We start from the raw sequence: 18,103 nt of genomic DNA, 5'->3' as shown, positions 1-18,103 counted from the left end.
TGTTCATAGCAAGAAGCCTTAGTGTGAAGAGGAGAGTGCCAGAGGCTTCTGTGTGGGGCACCGAGAGATTATGCTCTCCCACCTCCCAGTTTCATTCTTCACCACATCCCTTTTTCTTCTTCCTCTATTTCTCTGGCACTCCTGTCTTTGTAGTGCTACAATCCAGGTGTGCCTCTACTGATCTATTCTATTCCACTTCAATTTGTGCAATGTATGGCTTTGAAATTTGTCTTCATGAAAAACATAGGTTTTTTAGTGTTACTGAAAACAGACAAGCAAGCAAACAAAAGTCTTCATTGATTTCCCATTAGCTGTACTAAAATTTAAAGAAAAGTACTCAGACTAGCCCTTAGGTACTTGGATTCTGGCCTCATAATACCTTATCTTTGTCAACTCTTGTGCTTATACTCTCCTATGTATATCAACTTTAACATGGACCTTGAGAGCAACCACACTAGCCGGATCTGCCTAACTATGTTTTTGCTTTGCTCAGAATTCTTAACCCTTTGGATCTGAGCCTGGATGAGAGGAACTTTTCGCCTGGCCCAGGTCATGCACCCTTTTGTCATTACTCATTACTTATCTTACTACTATTTTTGAACCCATCTTGTGCTTTTCTTTCTTCGTGCTTCTGATTAGAGTTTCTTTTTCTGTACTGATGATCTAATTGCTACCGTTCTTGAAGGTTCAGGTGAGAGCTTTCCCTTCTTTATTTAGTCTTCCATTAACCCATCCCAGCTGGAAGTGAGGCATCGCCTCTGAACTCTTTAAAACTATTATTTAAGCTTTTATTTTTGTTCATTATTTTAGCTATCTTTTTTTGGACATAAGTTTAATATTTTCAGACAGGTTCTAAAGCCTTTGGAAGATAACAAAATATCATATACTTTTACCTTTCAAATCCCAGAATATTTTTGTTATAGTATTTATACTGTAGTTATTTGTTGATATGTTTTAAAAAACTTACATAATCTGCTTGGGAAAAGTATGCACAATATATTTTAGGCAAAGTAAAACAAATCAGTATTTTAGTGACATGTGCTACTACTGTGCTACAAGGCATTACTTGAGTTGAAGGATAAAAGAATCTGATTCTTTTTTCCTTATTTCAATCAAGAAAATTTAAAAAAAATTAAAGACACCAACATGTTTATAACTAAGATATCTTAAAAGTGTAGACTATAAGTTTGGATGTTTCCCTCTGTTCTTAACCTAGCCCAAAGAGATGTGATGATAATTACAAAGACCTTTTCCTTTTTGAAAACTGATGAAGTATAGTTGAACAGTGTTTGGGGCTTTCTCCTTTACAATCTTCAAATTTCCAAAACTAATTTAAAAAGAACCTAGGCTATGACTTCACTTGAAAGGCAGAAATATCTGGTGGCTTCTTGAGTGCTGGTTTTTCTGTTCTCCATTGGAAAGGAAAAGTTTTCATCATGATCTCATGAGTCAAGGGGGTGGCCTGCAAAAGGTTGGGATTCCTCGCTGCTGATTTGTTATGGCACAAACATAGCTTTGCTCCCAGGCATAGTAACACACAGCAGAGCCTGTACTTTGGGATACTTTCTTAGTGTTGGGAACAGTACTTCACAGTGGCTTTAGTCTGGCTCTTAGGACCAATAGCTCTCGTGGTGCTACCCACAGAATAGAATAAATTTATCTGGCAGGGGGAACATCATTTGTTTATCTCTGGCCTCATTAACACTAATCAATTGAGGTAATAATCTACACATGCTGCTGCTAATACTTTCTCTTAGTTCTCAACCTTGGGAATTTAAAAATACTGATGCCTGGGCCGCACCTGCAGAGATTCAAGTGAATAGGTCTGGCTTGTGTTTTGGAGTATTAGGATTTTGAAATTAGCTCCAGGTGATTCTAATGGGCAGCAGCCAAAACTAAAACCCTTTGCTGTGGTCCCCATTGTCCTCTGCAGGCTTATAGAAAATAGATATCATGGATTGCCGAGCTCATACACAATACAGAAATCATCTCCTCTCTCAGGCAATTTAAGAACTGAGCAAACAGGGATGGCAGTATTAAGAGAAATGACTCACACCCATACAACCAGAGTCTGAGCTAAATTTTAAATCTGCCAACTGCTAGGCTGTTGTCCTTTCCTACTTAAAGTAGGGTCCTTGGATCACATGCCTTACCTGGTACTTATTAGAAATGCAGAATCTTAGGCCGTACCCCTGAACACCTGAATCAGAATCTGTTTGTAACAGTCTCCCCAGATGATTTGTATTCACATTATTTTGAGAAGTACTCCTCTTGACTTTGCTGAAATGCCATCTCTGGGATTTTGAAGCTTGTGTATTCCCAGTATCCAGCACAATGTCTGTGACATGTTAGCTAACTCTTTGTTGCATTTTTAGTGCATCTTTGCTATAAAGTGTTAGACATACTTAAGCATTCATTCCTTGATAAACATTTCATCATTTCACCTTTATGAGCCTTAATTAAATACTTATTTTATACTTTCTAGGAGCTCTTTATCTAGTGGGAGAAAACAGAATGATCAACAGATTCAATAATATTGTGGAGGAAAACCTACAATGTTAGCTATGGGCATATGGAGAAAGAACACTGGACCGGAGTGTTTAGAGTGGTCTTGGAGTTTTAAGGGCAAATGAAAGCAAAGTTGACCCTGGAAATAATCAGGAGTCAGCTGGGTGATAGAGTGGGAGATACAGGCAGCACTTTTCAAAGGGCATTGTAGGAACAGAGAGCAGCCTATGCAAAGGCTCATCATAGAGTTACTGCACCTTGTGTGTCAAAATAAAAGGAAAACTACATCTAAGAGTGACTACTCTTGATAATCTAATGGAAGGATGGCTGATGGTGGGATATAGAGAAGAAAAGGTCGCTGGCTTTAGAGGTAAAAGGAAACATTTGAAAAACCAGGGGACAACCCATTTTACAACTTGGAAATATTAGTTGCTTGTAAACTAGGATATGCATTACAGTCCAGAATTTGGAGATCTTGTAGTTGTGCTGTTTTGGTCTGTATCCTCACAACAGTCTAGTATAATCCATGTGGAATGACGCATGGACTGTGCATGTAGAAATGTGTTGTTTAATATGATAACTACTCACTACATGTAGGTGTTGAGTGCTTGAAATGTGGTTAGTCCAAATTGAGTTGTACTATAAGCGTAAAATGCATGCCAGATTTTAAAGACTTTTTATGAAAAAAAGTGAAATATTTTATGTTGATTACTTATCAAAATAGTAATATTTTAGGTACATGGAGGATTACATAAAATGTATATTAAAATTAGTTTCACCTATTTCTTTTCACCTATTTACTATAGCTACTAGAAAATTTAAGATGCTATATGAGACTTAAATTATACTTCTGCTGGCAAAACGGGGCTATTTAAATATGAAAATGCTACCAAATAATTACCTTTCTCTTCTCCCCTGGAAGCCCTCCCAGTTCCATCTGTGGTTCCAAATGACTTGAAAGTAGTTTTAGCTTTTAAATTGCAGAGGGATGACTTTTTAACAGTTGTGTTAAACTGGGGTGAAGTCAAATGAGTAACAAGTAAAAATTTGCCTCAGTCAAGTAGGTACTGTTTTTTTTTTTTTTCATTTTAGTATATCTCTTAAACTTCCTTGCAGTTATTTTTATTTCATGGTAATGCAGATTTATGACTTATCCAACTCTTTCCATCTAAAGCCTGAAAAAAACAGCCACTGTCCAATATCCCCTCTCTAACATGTGTTATTTGACATACACTAGGTAGGACAGAGCTTTAGGTTCTATTTTCACTTCAGTGCAGATGTGAAAGTTCCAGTTAATGAGAGCATTGTGTAAGTGTTTGTGTTTCAGGAAGAAAAGGCTCCCTGAAGCTGCCTTAAAGCTTTAGATATTCTGTACAGGGAATAAAGTGACATGCTCAAATTAACTGTGGCCAGACAGATCCACATGATATGAATATAAATGTTTGAGTCTTGTTCAAATTAAGGTTCTTGGTATCAGGGAAAGTGCTCTCTTGCCATGCAAGTCAAAACCACTGTATCTCATTCTTCCACTGGGACATAGAATGCAGGATATGCATTGAACACACCTAGGAGATTTTATTCAATCAATTATTTTAATATATTTAAAGGGAACTTATTCAGTGGCCTGAAACCTTCAGTGTACATTTTGGGGGGACTTCAAAACTTTTTCTACACTTCACAGGCAGTGGTGACTGGTTGATTGGAAAGATGATGAAGGCTAGATTGTGGGTTTTGAAATCAGCAGAAACATTTTTATGCCTTAAAACCTGGTGGTCAGAAGGAGATCAGTTCACAAAAAAACAGCTTCCTGAAGGACCAATTCCTGGGATTGCCATTTCTAAAAGATAAAATTACTTCTTAGTCAATTCACCAACATTTAATCCCCTATCAAGAAAGTCATGGAATAATCAACTTGCCAAATCACTGATTCACCAACACTTTCCTTTTTTTTAGGTTTCCTAAGATTTGTAGTAAGTTCTGTTGTATACATTAATGATAGCAATTTTGGAGAATGTTTTAAACTTTTAATTCCTCTTAGTTTTTATTTTTGCTGCAGTAATTTTACATTAACTAGTTGATAGGCTGTGGCTAAAATTCATTGCGCTGCAGGTTTTCTCAGAGTGTTGGTCTTCGACTTCTGGGGATTATAAGTTATGTATTTCAAATCACAGTGTTTTGCTTGTCTTAAAATCTAGGACTTCTTAAATCATAAGGATAAGATGAGTTTCTGTCATTAACTCATTTTTAATCTGGCCTGTTGCCTTTTGTACATTTTTGATTCATAGATTTGCTAACTGGATGAATCAAATGGATTGCTTGCAATATATTTTAAACATTTTAGAACTGCCTGAAATGTGAAACATAGGAAATGACATTTAGGCTGATCAGGACTGACAAATGTGCTGCAGACTTTCTGGGCTGAAATGGCTACAGCAAAATAAAAAAAATTAATTCAAAACTAAGGCAAAATTAAATGAAATATTCAAAATGTGATTAAGATGTATTTAGCCATTCAATGCAACTCAATTTGCTAGATATTTTATAAGATACAAACAGTTTATGGCTTATTGCTCTTTGTTTATGTTGACTTGGTCCTACTTTGCAGGAAGATTTCAGATGAAAGCCAATAGCATTATTATGTGGTAGAAAAGAACTTAGAATGCCAGAAAGGACTTTTACATATAATTGGGACCTCAACTTTGATATATACTAATTGCCAATACAAAGTGAATTTGAATTCCAAAAGATCATTGCCATGGAGATAAAATGAAAACCAATTAACTAAAACTAAAAATAATCTTCAAAGCTTTAATGACTACAGATAATATTAATTGTAGTCAATGTTACATAGTTTTTTTTTTTTTTTTTAAGATTTATTTTATTTATTTGAAAGAGAGAGAGAGGTCGTCCATTTGCTGGTTTACTTCCCAAATGGCTGCCAAGGCCAGGACTGAGCTAGGCCAGAGCCAGGAGCCAGGAATTTCTTCCTGGTCTCCAACGTGGATGCATGGTCCCAAGCACCTGGGCCATCCTCTGGTGTCTTCCCAGGTGCATTAGCAGGGAGCTTGATGGGAAATGGAGTAGCCAGAACTCAAACCTGTGCCCTCATGGGATGCTGGCACTCAGGTGGTGGCCCAACCAGCCTCGCCACAGTGCCAGCCTCTACAGATAGTTTAAAGAAATAAATTCTTGGTGAATTTAGCAAGTTGATCATTCTTCAAAGGCAACGTTTGATGAATTGCCATTTGATGAATGGATTTTCAGCAAATTCACCTAAAAGTCTCTGAGTTGTGGTGAGTTTATAATCATTTGTTTAATGTGTTGGGATGATAAATACCTCTTAGGGAATTTATCAAGATTTCAATGAGGTAACCTATGTATAGCACCTTATACATAACTTAGTGTAGAAGTTAGGAATTAAGGTAATAGATCACTTTTGCTAATTATGAAGGTCCTTTCTGAGTTGATTACTTGGGCCCTTGAATACTTTGTGCTCCCAGGAATCCCAATCCAATCCTGGCCCCAACTAAACTGGTTTGAGGACAGGTGGAGGAGGGAAGCACCTGCCTATGTTGGTATCTCTGGGTGGCGTTTGGCTGTAAGAAGATGTCTAAGCGTCCCTTCATCTATCTCCAAGGAGAACCTCTTCAGCAGTAGGCTAGAGCTACCTAAGACTGATGGAGCACCTCCTGGAATGTTTACTGTGAGTGACCTGTTGGATTGGTTTCTGCCCCTATCTATTCTACCTGGAGCTTTTTTGTTACTTAACAGTTTTGCACATTTATTTGCTATCCTCAAATAGCCTCTCTCTCTGTCTCTATCTCTCTCAAAAAGAGGTAGGCATATACTTTATCTATATTACAACCCCCAAACATTTCTGTGCAAAGCAAATTTTTATTCTGTCTGGAGCACACTTGTGAATTCAAATTAGTTAGAATAATAAATTTAAAAAAAAACATTTTTATAGCAAACCAAAAAATTTCTGTTGAAAATAGCTACTGCCTAATTTAAAATGCTATGGAAAAACTCAGCTCTTTCTTTGTGGTATTTTATAATGTTAGAGGTTTCCTCCATGCACAAGAAAGTTTGCAAATACACTGATTGTGTATCCAGCCAGTACTATAACCTTAGACCAACTGCATTTCCTTAATTAATTTTAAGTCTCTCCAGCATCAGGACTTCTAAACAAAGTGAAAAGCACGTATTTTCCTTACATTTCTGTCCATAAAATACAGCCCAAATCTCACTACATTTACTCGGGGGAAAAAAGACATCTCCATGCTCTGGGAACCATTGACAGAACATATTGCAATCTTTTCATTAAGTTCACACAAAATGAGGATTTAACGCATGGGCAAAACATTCCATCCCTAGAGGTTCCAGTGCCCATAATCCCACCTTGAAAATAGCTCCATATTAATTGTGGCAGCCAAGTGGACACGGAGTTTTACTGCTTAGCGCTTCTGCTTCACAGATAACTAACTGCAATCATGGAAACCTTTGTTTTCCATTTTCTAACACATCCTTATTCAAGCAAATATTTCATATGTTCTTTTAAATGCAGAAATTCCATGGGGATCTAGCTAAACATTAATGCCATTACTGAATTTTGATCTTAATGGAGTGACTTTCAGAATATTATAAGTACATATACTTGTAAGCATATACTCTAATATAAATATGTGTATATACTCTGCTTTAAAAGTTGACATCTGAAAATTGGTATTCTATAAGTAAATAACAAATCACTCATCTGCATTACCAAAGAATGAGCTTCCTTTAAGTAACCATATCCCTAGTTAATTTAAAACATGCTTCAGTTTATAAGGATTTTATTCTCACTTCACTCCTAGGATGCATTTATTGTTTAAAGTGAGGTGCACCTGGATGAAATGAACGTTTCTAAATTTTGGCTTACCTTTCTCATTTCTGTGCTTCAGGTTGTTAACTGTCAAAGTCTTGCTTTATCTAAAACTGTATACTTCAGCCATTTAATAAACTCAGAATAAATGAGTTCCCAAAATAACCACTGGGATGTATAATACACTCATTTCCTTAAAACAAAGAAAACAGAATTTCCTATGTAGGAAATCCCTCATTACCCACAATTCCACCTTACAAATAAGAAGGGCTCGATTGTTTCAGGGGACTGTACACAGTTTGTGACTCTGGCATGGTAAGAAATCCTGGCACATAAACAGCCAGTAGGAGTAATGTGCCAATTCTGAATTGTTCAGTGTTTTTATTATAGGTTCTAGGTTTCAGATGAACAGGAGCCTCCTGTTGCTTTTATAGCTGGATATTAAATTTCAGCCTCTGGCAGGCGGCACCTGCCCTCTTCCTGGCATGCTCTAGTCAGTTGTTGGCCATGTGATACTAAGGCAATGTATATTTTGTGTTTTGCTCTACATGGGGACTTAAACATTGGGGAATACAATTTCTCCCTGAAGGTATGCAATCCGTGATGTCAGGTCTTGAGAAAGTTTTCACATGACTAAAATTTAATGTGTATGGAATGTTCTGAGTTCCACACAGCATTTTTAGTGGTGGAATGAAATAAAACCTTACAAGCATCTTGGACAAAAGTACATAAATTCTCATTGCCTTTGGTTAGAAATTACCTTAGATTGCCCTGGCAGTCTATTGTACTGACCTCACACTATGATGTATATAATACTATCTAGTGTATACAGAATTAATCACATTTACATACACTGATCCCTTGTTTGTACTCTGCTGGAGAATCACTGTATTTCCTTTAAATTTGAAATTGATAGCATTTTAAATAACAATCATTGTGTAATCTATTGTTTATGACCAATGAATAGTCAATCACAGATTTCAAAATACTAGAATGAACAAGCAGGGCAAAGATTTTTTTTTCTTCAGAACCATATTTAAGTTGTTACTGAAATGAAAGAATTTTAATGTTCATAGTTTGGATAACATTATCTGAAGTTCATTTTAATGGTCCTTCTCTTGAAGGTTTGTCTTCTAGTTGAGCTTACAATGTATAACTTGTTTAAAATGGCAGTTAAGTCTCAAATATCCATAATACATTTATTTTTTAAAACGGTAATTAACTCTGTTAATGCACAGCTAAATGATGATAGATATCTTCTTGAAATGTGAGTCATTTCATTTAGAAAATCACAAAAACAGTATCATAGGATTAGAATAGAAATTAAACTTCTCCAGTGTGCCATGCATCTGAACATCTCTCTACAACACCATTACCAAACCTTTGGTCGTAGGTGTATCTCAATAGTACTAAGTCACCTTAGATTGTCTCCTATTCAACAGGCAAATAGTATCCTCCCCACAACTCACAGGGTACTGCCTACACACTTGATTAGGAGGCAGTGTAGACATCTTTTACCAGGAAAGAGGTGACTACAGGATCTCTTACTGATCTGTGTCTATTTCAAGTGAGGATTACTCAAGTCAATGATTAAGTTTTGCAATGGTGGAATAGGCAGTGATGTATCACTCAAAGGAGCTCTCCCAGCTCTTAATGGCTCACCTGTAAGGTGACCTTCTGGGTGAAGTGATGATCCTTCTGTAGCTTGACATGTGCCATGGTCAGAGTATTTTCACTACAGAAATTGGCAAGTGATTTAAATCCTGTGTTCTTTTTCAGCCAATTACCACACATTTGCCAGCACACCACTGCAGAGGGAAATGCGCATAATTGGATATTATACGAGCTAACAGGTGGAATGCATTCCAGATACTCTTTCTTAAAGAAACCCAGTATGATAAGTGGCTCTGGCTTTTTAAAATCATGGTGAGGTGGATAACACTGAAAATATAGAACACGAAATATAGAACATTATACTTCAGACCACTTTAAAAATCATTCTTACTCTTGATATGACTTGTTATTTGAGGGGTAAGTCCTTTAACTTCTTTGGGAAACTTGAAAATGTACTTAGGGGATTTGCAGAAAACCATTATTCTTTGCAAATATTCTATATGGTGGCATTACTGCATAGTTTTGGATAACTGATCCATGAACTGAAAGTCTCTGAGTTGACTTGCAGAAGCATTACACAAAGTAATGGTATCCATTTTTTAAAAAATCTGTGATTACATATGGATGTGATAATCTGTAACAGCACTATCAGATAAATAATACATATTTAAAAATTTTCTGTAATTACATGTTTACCCGATAGGCCAGAACGACTCTGTCCCAAGGAGCTGTTACAGACTGAGTAAATAATACATGTTTTAAAGTCCATAATTACATATGTAAACGATAGACTATCGAGTAAATAATGCACATTTTAAAAAGTCCATAATTACATATTTACATGATAGTCTGTAAATTCTGTAATTACTTATTTACACAATAGACCATAACAGCTGTTACAGTCTATTATGTTAACTCTCATAGAATTATATTATGGATTTTTAAAAACACCATAAAGAACCTAAGGAATAGAGTGATAGAAATGAAATAAAATATAAACTTCGTACTTACAATAGCTGTCTCAAAAGAGAACTATTCTGAGTTCAGGCAAAACTCATGACTGATATTTTCCTGCTAATTTCTCATGTCAGATCTACTTACAAAACTATAAGTCATCACAGGGTGAAGAATAACTGGGTGGTATTATTAGGCTAAATTTTTCACAATTTCTATAGATAAAACTTATTTTTGGTGAGAGGAATCATTATGTATAACTTTTGTATTTCTTTGGCTTTTCATGAAATTGCAGTATGGCACAGAAATTGGAATTGTATTTGTTTTCTTCATTTTTTAAGCACAGTAGACTATCATAATTTGTACATAAATGATAATATGTTTGGGCATTTGGGCATAGATTGTCTGTAATGACAAAATATACATTTGTAGTTTTTCATGAGGATTGTGGTTGTTTTCTTGACCTTTTAAGGGTCCTCATGGTTTAAGGACTCAAACAGCATCTACATTTATTCTGGTGTTAAATATAAGATCAATGCAACTAAGTGAGACTTCTGTTCATAATTTCTACTACTTTGCAAGGCTAAATTAAGCAAGTGAGAATATGTCATTTAGTGATGTTGGACTATATATTCTTAGTAATGAAAGATAGTTTGGGAGAAGCCTTTGACACTGTTTGTTAGGTATTGTTTTTGTAAGGTAACTGACTGTTTGAAATAAGTGACTGCTTGATTTTCAGAGCTATTAAACCACAATAAAACTTCACATTTCATAAAATTACTTTTACTTCATATTTGAGCTATTTACTCTTTGGCATTGGTCAGCAATATCCATGGATGAGGTTATTTAAACCAGTGACTTTTGAATATCTTTGAATGCAGCCCTTGATAAGAAATGTTTTATGTTGTGACCCAGTATTTACATATAATACAAAACTTTCACAAAACCATATATAGACTATTATAAAGTGCCTTGTGCTCGGATAACTATTCTATTTCATTTTGCAAAATGAAAATTGTTGATTGTAACTCACCAGATTGAATTCATGATTCACAAATGGGTCACAACCTGCAATTTGAAAAACATGAATTTAGACAATGCTTTTTATTGCAAGGGTTCACAAGGTTTCCTTACTTTATGATAAATAGATAAAATCTCATTGGATTTGAAATGGAAGTCTACTATTGGTAGATCACATTTGTATAGTCTGTCAATGGTTGATTCATTAGTTGTGAGTCCCAGAATATAAAGATTTAATGTTTTCTCATCTACATTTCTAATATTAAAGATCTTAGAGCATCCTAGTATATATTACTCAAGAGTTGTGGTAATTATTGAAACTAGAAATTATTTAATGGGACCTGTACAGGTTAATAATTGAGAGACTCAGAGTGTCCTGCTTGGAAAGGGAATTTTATGGGAATTGTTGATGTTCTTAATGTTCTTGGATGCAGGAAAAAAAAAATGGGGAAATACCCAAAAATGATAACTGATAAGAAAGATTATTTATTTTATTATTATTCAGGGGGTAGAGAGGAAAGAGTGGGAGAGGGAGAATGAGAGAAGAGAAGGAGATAGAGAACACTCACATCTGCTAATTTGCTCACCAGATGTCCCTTAATGGCTGAGACTGAGCCAGGCCAAAGCTGGGAGCTGGGAACCCAAGCCAGGTCTCCCATGGGAATGGCAGGGACCCAACTACTTGAGTCATTACCTGCTGCGTCTCAGGATCCGCGTGCTAGATTAGGGAGCTGTCGCTGGGACTTGATCCCAGGTGCTCCAGTATGGGATAGGAGCATCTTAGTTGTCATGTTAACTGTTAGACAAAATCCCTACTCCCAGTAAGATTATTTCATCTTCCTTTTATGGTAAGAAAGTCCTTGAATAATGAAATTGCATGGAGTATTGAAATTTATATGAAATTGAATGCATTAATGCATTTGCTAGTACTGTAACAAATGAAAACGTCACCACTATTAATTGTAACTAAAATCAAATGTTTAGAAAATTGCTTTATTTCCCACTAAAAATGTTAATCTTTGCTAAGATATTAAGATAATGTATGCTAATATCCCTTGCGAGATATGGAGTAGAAACAAGTGTTGAGGAAGTCAGGCTTCTGATTTTATAATGGAAGGTCAAAGTTGGTAAATATTTAGTAGATATGAATATCTAAAGTCTAGACTGGCTGCTAGTTTGTCTTGTCAATATTTTACATTTGGTGACCAGAGAGAATGAGTGAAATATGTGTAAATATCCCCCAGTGATCTCTGCAACGTTTGTGACTTTGGATAAGCTCATTGAGTATAATAACTTCGGCCCACATCCAATTTTATTTGTCAGCTGAGTCATAATCTCAAATACATGTTTTGGCAAAGTTTTCATTTTGATTTTCTAAGAACATTGTCCTTGTTTCTTTTCACTTTTTCTTCTATATTGCTCTCTGTAAGCATATAGCTAGGGCTAGTGTTGCGGCACAGCAGGTTAAGCCACTGCTTGCGACACAAGCATCCCTTATTGGGGTGCTGGTTTGAGTCCTTGCTGTGCTGCTTCAGGTCTAGCTTCTTGCGAATGTACCTGGGAAAGCAGCAGAAGATGGCTCAGGTGCTTGGGCCCTTCCCACCCATGTGAAAGACCAGCATGGAGTTCAGCTCCTGGCTTTGTCCTGACGCAGGCCTCACTGTTGCAGCCATTTGGGGAGTGAACCAGTGGATGGAAGATCTCTCTCTCTCTCTCTACCTTTCAAATACATAATAAATAAATTTTTAAAAAAAAATGTACAGCCCTCCATCCACTCAGGCTCTAAAGCCCTTAAGTCCCTTCCTCGCCTTTCTTGTCCTCCATTAGTAATGACTTTTTTTTTTTAATTTAGTTTATTTATTTGAAGGGCAGAGCAACACATATACACACACAAATATTCACCCACAGAGAGAGACTGAAAGAGATCTTCCATCTGCTGGTTTGTGCCCCAAATGCCCACAACAAAAAAATTGGGGCTGGGCCAGGTGCCCAGAAGTCCAGCCAAGTCTCTCACAGTGAGTGATAGGAATCCAAGTAGTTGAGCTATCATCTTCTACCTCCTGGGGTGTGAATTAGCAGGAAGCTGGATTGGAAGTAGAGGAGCTGGGATTCGAACCAGTATCCAATATGGAATATAGGCATCTTGAGACACAGCTTATCCCACCATGCCACAAAGCTAGCCTCAAGACACATTTGTTATAGTCTGTTTCTTAAATATACCTTGAATTTGTCCCATCTTTCATCCCCACTGCCGTTTGCTGTGTTCAGGCTGCCATGATTTCTTGCTTGAGCTCCTTTAAGCCTCTGCAGTGACCTTCCTGCCTATGGTCTCTGACTGCATCTTCCACGCTGCAGTTGTGGCAGGACTTCTAAAAGTCAGATCATGACCTCGCATGCCTTCTGCTGATGATTTCCTTGTGGTTTGCTTTCTCTGACCAGCTTTGCTCATCCATCAAGATGTGGAGGAGGCAGCTGCACCTCCTCCAGTAAGCTTCCCCTGTGGCACTGAGTGACCATGGCACCTTGAACACAGCTCTATCAGAGAACTGTCGAACTGTTTTACTACATGTTGGTCTCACTTCCTCATAAAATTTTAACAACATTTTGCAAAGGTAGTGATTGTATCTTTTTAGCAGGAAATAATAAGTGCTCAATAAATATTTGTGGCTTGACTTGCTGGAGGAACCACTATCTGAAAATATTAACTTCAGATTAAGGCTGATATTTTTTAGATGTGTCATAATTTGAACTTGATCTTCTCAATGGTTCTGAAAGAAAGTAGAAATATGGGACATAGAAATAGGGGATACTTCTTGGAGAGAGTTGAAAATTTCTTTCCAAACTGCAATCAGGAATTATATGAGTTAAGAATCCAAATCTAAATTACCACTTTCATCACAAAGATTCATTGATACTTTAAGAATTTTTTTCAAAGACATATATTGAAGACAGAGATTGAAATCTGCCTTATTCCTGTTTTTTCCTCTGCACAAAGAGGAAAGTAGCTGTCTTTTGTCAAACTCTGTATCCAAATTGGCTATTGGTGCTGTAAAACGTGGACCACTTATTTTAAAATAAAACTTCTTTATTTACATTCTGTAACCATGGATGGACATCATTATGGGGAGTTTATTGTAATGGAATTTCCCTATTGCAATATTGAAATTTTGGAAGTTTGTGATGTAATTGTCAATGATTGCGTCACATGCTTGTTTTGTGCTGCCAAGTGTGTTCATGTTGGAGAAGTTATTTATTTTATATTCATTTGTTGTTTTATTATTATAATGGAATTTAAAGACAAAGATAGATTTCTCCCCTGCAGTGTTAACTACAGTAAGGGTTAGCATTATAGAGTGTCATTCTGCTGGCTCTTATAATGATAAATATTTCCATGACAAAACCTACTGTGAACCTATCTGCATGCTCTGGAAATTTCTTTTTCCTTTGGCTGCTATTTTACCTCAAGGAGAAAGCAGAGAAAATATAGTAGATTACTTTTAAAAACTTGTCAGAAATTAAATAAAACTCACGTATATAAAGGACATCTTTCCTTTTATATTGTTCTGTCACCAGTTATGCAATATGTAGATCTTATTTCTTTTTTCTTTTTGCCCTTCGTATTCAAAGTTGATACTCTTGGTGGTGCTATTGTCCATTTATAAATATGCCTTGAAATACAGGGTGTGTGCTAGAGATATTGACAAACTAGATTCTTTGTCTACTAACCATTCCTTCATTTATTCATTCAGTTATTCACTAAAATATCACTGAGTACCCCTAATCGGAAATGTGAAAAGGAACACAGACTCTCACTTCAAGGAGTACAGAGTCTATAAATGGTGGGAAGATATGTACGTGACAAAAGTGGTGTAATAAGATTAACCACTCTGGGGCTCCACTGCTATCCCCTATGTTGGGTGACTCTCATCTGTTGTTTATAGAGTTGCAGGGACCTCCTAACTGGTCTGGTCTTCTCACGTGCCTCAACTGTTGACACAGAAGCAGGAGGTGCCTTCCAAACTCAGTCAGATCATGTCACTCCTCAGCTCAAAGGTACAAGGCCTCCGTTTCACCACCATAACCTGTCCCTTCTAATCCTCTCATTAAGATCCTCTGACCCTATTTCCTACTCACTTTCCCCTCTCTCATGCCTACAAGTGATTCTGGTCTATCTGCCATTCCTTCAAATATCAGGCATATTTCTAGCTCTTTACATTGGCTCTTCCCCACAGACCCACACTGCTAACACCCTTCCTCAAGTCTTTGTGCAGATTTCACCTTCTTAGTACAGTCTACCTTGATCATTACATTAAAGATTGAATACTCCCCACTCCCTTCCCTTTACAATTCATATTCAAAATAATTTATTGTCTCTTAAATACTGCATGATTTTTTCTGTTATTTCAGTTGTTTGTGACCTGTTTCTCTATTAGACTCTGATTCACAGAGCAGGGATTTTTGTGTAAAACCTCTAGAAAAGGGCCAGCCCATGGTACATTTTTAGTGAATGTTGGTTGAATGAAAAGATGAGAGTTCCAGTTAGAAGATTATTCGAATTTGCAGGTGAAAGACATGCATTCTAAGACAAAGGGACTGGGGAGGTCTCTATAGAGGTTCATCTGAGTTGGATCTTAGTAGATGAGTAAGGACTGGACTCATGCAAATACGTTTCAGAGAGACTTTTATTCATCATTTTAGGATTTTTTCCCTTTAATATTGTCTTGTAATCCTTATTCATAATACTTTTCTTAAAGTCAGTCAGAGACACATTGAACAAAGGATTAAGTGCATAAGGAAATAGGAAAACAGCTGTGAAATTCTTTTTGGTAAGAGAACATACTTTTCACCCAAGTCTGTGCAGTGGTTCATTTTGTTTTGTAATCTACTCTTCCCAGATCAAAAGCAAAGGAAAACTAAATAAAGAGAAGTCAATGGACCAATCACATAAAGTCTGTCACCTTCTCCTGCCCTTTCAAAATAATCTCAAAGACCAGATGTCCTCAAAGCCCACTTCTGTTTAACCAAATATTCTTTAAATCCAGAACAGGCTTTAAAAATTTTTTTCATTTGATGTTTTGCAGCTCTTCATATCTTCTCTTTGACATATTCAGAGAGAAAAAGCCCTACATAAGTATTAGCATCAGATAATGAAGTAATATAGTGAAATGCTAACAACATAGTTAAGCTTACAGAAGGATCCTGGCAGCCAGCGTTCTGGGATAGGAGGTTAAAACTGCCACCTGTAGCCCTGGCATCCCACATGGGAACTGGTTCTAGTCCCTGCTGTCCCACATCCAATCCAGCTCCCTGCTAATGTGCCTGGAAAGAAGTGGAGGATGGCCCAATTACTTGGGTGCCTGCACCCACATGGGAGACCTAGAAGAAGCTCCTTGTTTTGACCTGGCTCAGCCCTGGCTGTCGTGGCCATCTGGGCAGTGAACCTGTGGCTGAAAGCTATCTGATTCTCTGTCTCTCTTTTAACTCTGCCTTTCAAATAAATGTTTTTTAAAGGAGAATCCAGAATTGCAGCGCCTACCTGATTTCTGTCTCCTTTTATTTTCTACTTAAACTGCTCAAAGTGAAGCTTTACGTAAACACCATGCACTAAATGCCGAAGTTCAATACTAAAATGGCTGGAGGCCACGATGAAAATTAAGCAGGAAAGAACTAAGGAACAACATGAAATGTGATTCCAGGCGATGCTTTGCTAATTTGGCAAGAGGCTGTTGCTACGGCACTGGTTTTCTCTGCATGCTCACCTCTTATTCCTCCTTGACCACACTCCAGACAGGCTTTTATACTTGTCAATCTGTGGAAATTTCCAGTACTCATCTTTGACTTCTCAACAGCGTTTGATGCACTTAAAACACTTTCCTGGCTCGTGTTCCTGGGCATCAGGCCCACAGTTGCCCACCTACCTCACTGGTCCCGTCTGAGTTCTCTCTATTGGATCCTTCTTTCCATTGCCACCTCACTGTAGTTGGTGTGTTCCAGGGCCAGGTCTTCACAGGCCTCGTTCTCTGGATCTGCACTCACTCTTGAGCCGATGGCACTGACTCCCATAGCTTAGATTTCACTTATGTACTGAGCACCCCAAGTGTTTATCTGTAGCACCTGCCTGTCTCCTAAACTCCAGGTGATTACCATCATCTAGTAGGCCTCTCAGATTAACAGGTTTAACACAGAACACTTGGTTTCCACTTAGCCACTCTCTGCCAACCTCTCCCCCAAGGCTTCTGTATCTCAGTAAATGCTAGCAACCCCAACACCACTCGTTCAATTGCTCATGGCAAAAACCCTTGAGTCTTCTCTTTGACACACATGCAACCCATTAGATTTTTCCCCCAACTTTATCTTCAAAGTAGATCCAAAAGTTGACCCTTTTTCCTAGTTTCTGCACCCACCTCATCAAGGCACCATCATTTCTTTTTTTTTTTTTTTTTAAGATTTATTTTATTTATTGGAAAGACAGAGTTACAGAGAGACGTCGAGACAGAGAGAGAGGTTTTCCATCCGCTGGTTCACTCCCCAGATGGCCCCAATGGCCGGAGCTGTGCCAGTCCGAAGCCAGGAGCCAGGAGCTTCTTCCATGTCTCCCACATGGGTACAGGGGCCCAAGGGCTTGGGCCATCTTCTGCTACTGTTCCAGGCCATAGCAGAGAGCTGGATGGGAAGAGGAGCAGCCGGGACTAGAACCGGCGCCCATATGGGATGCCAGCACTTCAGGCGAGGGCGTTAACCCGCTGAGCCACAGCGCCAGTCCCGGCACCATCATTTTTAATCTCTACGGCATTAGATTCCCTTACTCCCCCACTCCCCCTCCAGCCCCCACCATGGGTTTACCTGCTTTTCCACTCTTTTGTACTCACAGTGCATTCTCAACCCAGCAAATAAGTAAAAATTTAAAAGGCTAAATTAAATAATGGCATGCCATCCAATGAATTTCTACCATATTCAGAATAAAATCCAAGACCTAACAGGGCTCCCTGTGATCTGGCCCCTGATTACTTCTCTGATCCCATAGCCCATGACTCTACCCCCAGGTCCCAGTGCTCCATCCCACTGGCTCCCCTCATGCTCCTTCCAGCATCCACACTTGCTACGCTGTCTTCCTGCAATGCATTTGTCCCAGACAGGCTCATGACT

At 37.8% G+C, this 18,103-nt stretch overlaps 1 protein-coding gene and 1 long non-coding RNA gene across 9 annotated transcripts in view; one reads left to right on the top strand and one right to left on the bottom strand.

Annotated features, from left to right (window-relative positions):
• The window catches only part of LOC138848811 (uncharacterized), a 546,369-nt gene that overhangs the window by 7,740 nt on the left and 520,526 nt on the right, over positions 1–18,103 (top strand). The gene's annotated exons all lie outside the window — the stretch shown is intronic.
• LOC149128097 (uncharacterized) lies at positions 4,114–17,079 on the bottom strand. Its single transcript, XR_016229685.1, has 4 exons — positions 16,876–17,079; positions 10,971–11,005; positions 9,032–9,177; positions 4,114–4,345 (listed from the first exon to the last, which is right to left on the bottom strand). It is a non-coding gene; the product is annotated as an uncharacterized LOC149128097 (long non-coding RNA).

Source organism: Oryctolagus cuniculus, chromosome 2 (genome assembly GCF_051225735.1).
Source record: "Oryctolagus cuniculus isolate XC-2025 breed Fujian yellow rabbit chromosome 2, ASM5122573v1, whole genome shotgun sequence".
In the NCBI taxonomy this organism is placed as follows: domain Eukaryota; kingdom Metazoa; phylum Chordata; class Mammalia; order Lagomorpha; family Leporidae; genus Oryctolagus; species Oryctolagus cuniculus.
Note: the sequence above shows the minus strand (reverse complement) of the source record. Positions and strands in the feature narration are given on the sequence as shown.